The sequence below is a fragment of the Lactuca virosa genome, chromosome 4, assembly GCF_052849685.1.
Source record: "Lactuca virosa cultivar CGN04683 chromosome 4, Lactuca_virosa_CGN04683_v6, whole genome shotgun sequence".
Lineage (NCBI taxonomy): Eukaryota > Viridiplantae > Streptophyta > Magnoliopsida > Asterales > Asteraceae > Lactuca > Lactuca virosa.
In genome coordinates, this window is record NC_136429.1 from 92,028,089 (window position 1) to 92,037,127 (window position 9,039).

A 9,039-nucleotide genomic window follows, 5' to 3' on the forward strand; every position below is an offset into this window, starting at 1 on the left:
AGGGTTTTGCGTCCCTGGTGCGTACGCCCCGCACAACTCAAGGTACACCCAGCGTACTCTGATTCCTCCGCGACCACTTCCATGCAGTACGCTAAGCGTACACTTAAGTACACCCAACGCACTTAAGGGACCATTTATGCAAAAATTATCATTCCTTAGGGTTTCAAGACATACCAGAATTTTAGATGTTACAACTCTCCCCCACTTGAACTAGACTTCGCCCTCGAAGTCCGTGGCTGAAAACAGTTCAGGGTAATGCTCCCGCATCTCCTCCTTTGGCTCCCAAGTCCATTCGGAGCCCCTTCGGTGTTGCGATTGCATCTTTACAAACTTTACTTCCTTGTTCCGAAGTCCCTTCGTCTTCCTGTCTAGAATGGCAACCGGCCTCTCGACATAATTAAGGCCCTCATCCACCTGAATATCATCCAAGGATATAACCGCGGACTCGTCAGCAACACACTTCCGAAGCTGAGACACGTGGAAGGTGTTGTGAATCTGACTAAGCTCCTCTGGAAGCTCTAAACGATAGGCTACCTTGCCCACTCGGGCAATGATCCTGAACGGGCCTATAAATCGAGGCCCCAACTTGCCTCTCTTACAAAACCTGACAATCCCCTTCCAGGGTGACACCTTCAGCAAAACAAAATCCCCCACCTGAAACTCAAGATCTGATCGCCGTCGATCAGCATAACTCTTCTGACGGCTCTGCGCGACCCGCAACCCATCGCGCACCTGCTGGATCAACCCGGTGGTCTTGTGTACCACCTCTGTGCTTCCCATCACCCGATGTCCAACCTCGTCCTAGCATACTGGGGTCCTGCACCTCCGACCATATAACATCTAGAATGGAGCTCGATCGATACTGGCATGATAACTGTTATTGTACGAGAACTCTGCCAGTGGGAGGTACGTATCCCAAATTCCTCCAAAATCTAGCACGCATGCACGCAACATGTCCTCCAATGTCTGGATCGTACTCTCACTCTGACAGTCAGTCTGAGGGTGATATGTTGTACTGAAGTGTAGCTGAGTACCCAGTTCCTCGTGGAACTTTTTCCAAAACCTGGATGTAAACCGAACATCCCTATCCGAAACCACTGACATCGGCACCCCGTGCCTAGCCACCACTTCTCGAACATAGATGTCCGCCAACTTTTCTGTGGATATACTCTCGGAGATCGGAATGAAGTGGGCACTCTTCGTCAGTCTGTCCATGAAAACCCATATGGCATCCACTCCCCTCGCCGTCCTCGGTAGCTTCGTAATGAAGTCCATAGTGATCTCTTCCCACTTCCACATGGGAATGGGTAACGGTTGAACCTTGCCATGAGGCCGCTGATGCTCGGCCTTGACCTTCCTGTAGGTCAAGCACCGTTCCACAAACCAGGCGATCTCCCGCTTCATGCAGGGCCACCAATAACTCAGCCTCAAGTCCCTATACATTTTTTTTGCACCTGGATGTATAGAAAACTTGGACTTATGCGCCTCCTCTAACAGCCTCTACCTCACCCCCCCTAATACCGGGTCCCATACTCGGCCACACTGTGTTAACAAGCCGCAGCTATCCTTAACAAACAAAGGATATTTCCCCTGAATTTTCTCCATTTTCCATTTCTCTTTCTTCACCCCCTCGACCTGGGCCCCTCGAATCATGTCCAACAAAGGTGAACTCACACTCATCCTCATACAAATATCCCTGGTCGGGGACCCCGTCGCCTTGCGACTCAATGCATCGGCCACCACGTTGGCCTTCCCTGGATGGTATAGGATCTCGCAATCATAATCCTTCAGCACATCCAACCATCTCCTCTGCCGCATATTGAGGTTCTGCTGATCCATCAAATACTTTAGACACTTGTGATCGGTATAAATAATGAACCGCACCCCATACAAATAATGCTTCCAAATCTTGAGGGAAAACACCACCGCCCCCACCTCCAGATCATGCGTGGGGTAATTTGCCTCGTGAGGCTTCAACTGCCTCGAGGCATAAGCAATCACATGCCCCCTCTGCATCAACACTGCACCCAACCATGAAATCGATGCATCACAGTATACCACTAAATCATCCAACCCCTCAGGCAGTACTAGGACTGGAGCCTCGCATAACCTCCGCCTCAGGGTCTCAAAAGCCCTCTGCTGATCCTCATCCCACCGGAAAGTCACATTCTTCTTTGTCAAACGGGTCAATGGCACATCAATCTTGGAGAAATCCTGGATAAACCTACGATAGTAACCCGCTAAACCCAAGAAGGTACGAATCTCCAAGGCATTCCTCGGTACCTCCCATCACATCACAGCCTCTACCTAAGCTGGGTCAACCGAAATACCCTCTTGATTGATGACATGCCCCAAACACTGCACTTGCCGCAGCCAGAAATCACATTTGGAGAACTTTGCATAAAGCTTCTCCGCCCTCAAAGTCTCCAGCACCTCTCTCAAGTGTTGCTCGTGCTGCTCCCTGGTTTTGGAGTAAACCAAGATATCATCAATAAAAACGATCACTGACTGATCCAACATCGGTCTACACACCCGGTTCATGAGATCCATGAACGATGCCGGGGCATTGGTGAGCCCAAATGGCATCACCACAAACTCATAATGCCCATAACGAGTCCTAAAAGCTGTCTTCGGTATATCCTCATCCCTAATCCTCATCTGATGATACCCGGACCGAAGATCAATCTTGGAGAACCAAGATGCACCCTCAAGCTGATCAAATAAATCGTCGATCCTTGGCAAAGGATAGCGGTTTTTCACTGTCAGCTTGTTCAGCTCCCTATAATCAATATACATCCTGTGCGATCCATCCTTCTTTTTCACGAAAAGGATCGGTGCTCCCCATGGAGAACTGATCGGACGGATGAACCCTCGGTCTAGCAGCTCTTGAAGCTGCGTAGATAACTCCTACATCTCAGGTGGTGCCAACTGATACGTTGCCTTGGCTATCGGAGCGGCACCCGGCACCAAGTCGATGCGAAACTCCACCTGCCTCACCGGAGGCACCCCAGGCAACTCTTCGGGGAAAACGTCCCGAAAATCCTACAATACTGGCACACTGTCAATATCCGTTACCGCCTCTATTCGCGTATCCGAAACATAAGCCAAAAATCCCGTGCAGCCCTGCTGCAAAAACCTCCTAGCCCTCACGGCTGAACAGAGTGTCGGGCCCTGCGAGGCCCTCTCACCCTGAATAACTAGCTCTCCCCACCCCCTTGGGGTTCGAACCCGGACCAACTTCCGCTCACAATCGATCATGGCCCCGTTGGCCCCCAGCCAGTCCATCCCAATGATCACCTTCAATCCTCGCAACGGTATGGGAACTAAATCAACACGAAACCTCACGCCATGCACATTCAGGACAAAGTCCTGATATACCCTCGCAGCACTCACAGTGCGATCATCTGCAATCTCCACCTCGAGCGGGGTATCCAGAGTCCCCAGCACGTCTCAGAACTTCTTGCTAAGCGCAAGAGACACGAACGATCGGGTAGCACCCGAATCAAACAAAACATGAGCCGACATACCATTGACCAAAAAGGTCCCTATACAAAACATAATACATACATATAAGCATTTAACAAATATAAGGCAGAGAAGAATAAACACATACCAGCCATGACGTCTGACGCTGCTCGAGCCTCCTCGGTAGTCAGCTGAAATGAGCGGCTTTTCACCGCTGGAGCTTCCGCTTTGACAGGGCGGCCGTCAGTAATCCTCATAGTGGCGGGCGCAGGCGCCGCCACTGATCCTCCTCCTCCTCCCTGCAACCTTGGACAATCGGCCTTTTTATGGCTTGTCTGGTTGCAGTGAAAACATATCAAGCCCTTCTAGGGCAACCCTTACTCATGTGGCCCTGCTGGCTATAAGAGTAACATCCTGATATCCCTGCTATCCGACAAGCCCCACTATGAAACCTCCCGCACTTGGCACACTGTCCCCGGTCCTGCTGGCCCCTACCCGAAGAATCAGAGATCTTAGGGTTCTTAGCCTGAGCCCCTACTGCCTGTACCTGCTCAATCTTCCGCTTCGTGCGGGACTCCAACTCCATCTCTCTCTCACGGGCCTTCTCCACCATCTCGTGCATAGTTTTGCACCCTGTAAAGCTCACAAACTCCCGAATATCATCCCTCAGCATAGCATGATATCGGGTCCGCCTCATCTCCTCATCCGCAGCATACTAAGGATTCAACAAAGCTCGCTCTCGAAACTTGGCGGTGATCTCCGCCACCGTCTCGGTGGTCTGCTGCAGCCCATGAAACTCCCTCATCAACCATTGCACCTCAATAAGTGGTGCAAACTCTGTATCAAAACGTCGAACAAACTCAACCCACGACATCTCAGCCACACCGGCTGCTCCCACCTGGCTAGTAACCTCGCCCCACCAATCTCTGGCCCTGTCCCTCAGCATACAGGAAGGAAATCCAACCTTTGCCTCCTCCGGGCAAGAACTTGTGCGCTGGGCATTCTCAATGTCCGCTACCCAACGTCTGCTCACAATGGGGTCCCTGACCCCAGAGAACTCTGGAGCTCCACATGCCTTGAACTCCCGAAACGAGGGAGTTCGGGCTCCACCCTGACCCGCAGAAACATCAGCTCTGAATGCCCTAAGTCTCTCCTCCATGATCTCCATCATACCCTCCTTCACCGTCCCAAAGATGACTGGGGTAGCGTCAAGGATGCCCCTCGTAACCTCGGCCGCAATCAACTCACGCATCCTCTCATCAATACCATCAATAGTGTCGCCTGACCCAACCCCGAACCCAGATCCCAATCCTGATCCCCCTGCTCCCAACCGTGTCATCACCATACTGAACTGAAATACCAAAACATAATGATCAGGACACCTATAACGAGGGTTCTTCCACACTGGTTTCCATCCCCTTTGGAGCCCCAGGTAAAACATGGTTTTGGGTACAGGTCTTGTGCTTCCAGTAGTACAGGGCCAATACTACCTTCCACACCTACATGTACCTTTCCCCCACTGCTCTACCTAATGACTCCAATACATCCCAACACAATACCATATCCCACAACGGCCACATGAAACAAATCTTGGGCTGTCCTATGATTTGTCCTACCCATGACAATCAAACCAATCACAACAGGCTCCTTTTATGCATGCAAATTATACACAGAAAGGATCAAATAGACTTTTGAATAAGAGATTCTACCCTAAGACCACATCCAAACAAGGAAAAGAAAATAAGGCCAAATCAATCATTCTGAGGCGATAAGCTCCTAACCGTATATAATTTTTTTTAAAACATACACTTAGAAAATTCCATATAATCAACAAAGCTCAATATCAGTAAAACATGGCTATTCAAATTAGGGAAACTACTTACTTGGCTCGGCTGATCACACGCGTCGCAGTCTCATCTTTTGGGTTTCTTTCAAATCCTTTTTAGGTTACTTTTTGAAAACATTTTCTCGCCTCCTTAGTTTGAGTCCTGGCACACCTGAGGATGTGCCTGAATCCCTCAAACCAAGGCTCTGATACCAACTTGTAACGACCCAATTTTTTTACAAAGAAAATTTTCATTTTTAGTTAATCAAAACCAATCTCATAAACCATAAATTCCCAAAACATTTGTTTTCAAATCAACATTCATTACATCATTGTTTTCCTTTTTTAAAACATCAAAGGGTCCCAAACACACTAAATAGAGAGATAGAGTGCACGCCACGTCATCACGCCTTTCCCTTGCCCTTGGGCTTAGAAGTACCTGAAACAAATCAACAACATGTAAGCGAAATGCTTAGTGAGTTTCCCAGAGCATACCACACACATTCACATACACATATCCTGATAGCTAATAAAGCTATAATCATGCCACATAAACCATGCAATACGATTCAGCAAGAATGCCATGGGCTACCCCATATGGTCTTTACCTAGGACTGTCATGGGCTACCCCACATGGCCTTACATCCAATGTCATGGGCTACCCCACATGGTCTTTACCTATGAATGCCATGGGCTACCCCACATGGTCTTATATCCAATGTCACGGGTTCCCCCCGGGGTCTTCCATACCAACATAATATCACATAACATATCAATTCATAAATGAATAACACACACATAACATGTTCACATAATGGGCCGACCTTAGTGCCGTAGACCCATAGGTATGGTGAGAAGACTCACCTCCGTCCGATGAATATGAATACTGTCTTCCTAATAATCTGCAACCTCCCGAGCTGAATAATAACAATAATAATATAATCAATGATAAGACCTTAAATTACCCAAGGAAAGGCCCAACCTTCAAACTCTACGCCCAAGGCCCAATTACCCTTTTCTTGCAAATGGGCCCCAAAGTCCAAGTCCAATATCCTTAAAGGGCCCCTTGGCCCAAGAAGGCCCAACTGATAAGTCCACGGCCCAAACAAATGAAAAGGCCTCTAACTCACAGAATTCAATCAATCCCAACAACCAAATGAGGCCTAAAGGCCCAAAGGCCCAAAACAGCTTAGGGCCCAACTGAGCTGCGTACGCCCAGAGTACTGAAGGTTTAGGGACTATGCACCGCGTACAGGCAGTTACGCCCAGCGTACAACCATTTTAAGCACTCTTTCCATTAAGTGCTTAATGCTTGAATCCTGCACGTCCAAAAGCTAGATCTAAGTCTGAAAAGATGTCCTAAGGCATAAAGTTGACAACTTTATGCGTTTGCATGTCTCATACACACCCGACTACTCCATTAAGACCTTTCCAAGGTCTTTTACCCATGCATGAGGTCAAATCTCTCATCAACCTTCCATTTTTATACTTCTAAATGACTAGGGGACCTCAGATCTGCCTTTCATATCAAATGGGGAGGCTTAGCTCAACAAAAGAGGTACAAAGTTCATTAAAGGGACAAACCACCAAAACTCTAGCTAGATCTAAAGATTAGAAAGGAAAGATGCAAGCTTTTTACCTCTATAAGCTTTTCAAGATGATTTTGGTGTAGGATCTTGAAGCACCCACTTGATCCAAGCTTGCTTGACCACCCCTTCTTCTTGAAATACACACTAAAAGGCCACAAATGCACTCTTTAAGGCTCAAGAATGATCTCACAAGGTTTCCAGGAGTATATGGACGTTCTAAGGCTATGGAGGCTCTCTAGGGTTTAGTCCAAGGGACTTAAAGTTGTTTAAATAGGCCTCAAGTCCGGAATTTAGGGTTTTGCGTCCCTGGCACGTACGCCCCGCGTAAGTCAAGGTACGCCCAGCGTACTCTGATTCCTCCACGACCACTTCCATGCAGTAGGCTAAACGTACACTTAAGTACGCCCAACATACTTAAGGGACCATTTATGCAAAAATTATCATTCCTTAGGGTTTCAAGACATACCAGAATTTTGGATGTTACAACAACCCCACTCGTGGTTGCTAGCTACAACCAAACTTAAGCGAGTTAACACTTATAAAACAATGTCGCTCATAAATCGACTTGCTCCTTCCTAATCGCCAGCATACTTTTGGAAGAATAGGGCCCTTTCGGTGAACATCTTGGTGATCTCAGTCACCGATTTAGTAGTTTGTCTGAGTAACATATATTCTTGAGCGAGTCGCTCCCTCTCTACTGGTGGAACATACTTTGACTTGAACTTCTCAACAAATTGTTCCGAAGTCACCACACTCTTCTCCATCGATGAATAGTTCTTGGTGACAAAGTTTCACCGGTCTTTTGCTCTTAGACGTAAAACATTTTGCACATATCTAAACTTCAAGTTCATCGGACAAGCACAAGTGAAGAAGCATCCTTCCACATCCGAGATCCACCCCATTGAAAATAATTAGATCTCTAACACCATCGAAATATGGGGGTATGGTGTTGTTGAACTCTCGATAAGGCATCTCCTTCTCTTCAGATTACGCTGCAGCAGCGACAACAGTAGTGGTTGCTGCAGCAACGATACTGGATGTAACACCCTGTTTATTTATTAAATAAATAAATTAATTAATGAATGAATAGTAGCCCTAAAATTTTAATTATATAGCAAGGTGTCGGCCTCAAGGAGTTAACTCTCATAATTTTAGAAGGCGGGGATTAAAGTGTAAAATCCGATCTTAATTTGTAAGTAATATTGAAGACAGGGGCTGCTTGGTAACAATTAAGACTCAATATGAAAGGATTTATGGGACCAAGGGATAAAATGTAAATTTTGGCTTTATATTGTAAAAATTTATGGAATCGGGGGTTAAAAAGGTAAATCCTGGATTAGTTTTGCAAAGATTCTCAAGGTGGAGGGCTGTTAGGTAAATATTGTACTTAAATTATAAGGGATTATGATGCTGAGGGTTTAAATGGTAAATATTGACCTTATTTTGAAAGAAAATGTCATGAGGAGGGGCTGTTTATGTCATTATGGCGTGATGTTTTGTTGCACCGGGGTATATAACCCTAACACTCGGCCACTAAACCCTAAACCGAAGGAAACTTCTCCAGCCACCATGAGAGATCCCCAGCTTCCACCTGCCTTCCTCCTCGCCACCACTAAAGCCAAGTGGCCGGAGTCCAACCCCTCTATGTCGGAGGTTGCTGCTATGGACCGCCGGGAACCAACCGACGTGTGATGCTTTCGCCACCATCACCATAGAAGCTCTCCTCAGCCGCCGATGGCATCACCAAGTTTGACAGCTCTTGTCTCCGCTTGATGCCTCGTCGACGAACTCCGCCATTCTGCCACTCGTTGTCGCCGCCGCCGTTTCCTCTAGCTCCAACGCTGCCAGCCGCCCAGACTGTGGCTGAAGGCTGCTGTTTCGCGTCGTATTCCTCCGGTTTCGACGTGCTGCTTGGTTGAAGACCAAGAGAGACCACCGCCACCACCGTGAGGTGGTGGCTGTCATCGCAAATCACCTATGTTGACCGCTGCTGTCGCCATTTCGGGTTGGATGCTTAAAAATAGAAGTGTTGATGGGTGCGTTTTTGTTTGGTGTACTTGTGTGTATAGCGTTGTATGGCCGGAAAACTGAGAACAACCACCACCACTACCGTGAGGTGGTGGCTGCCACCATGTGCCACCTTGGGTGTGTGTGTATGTT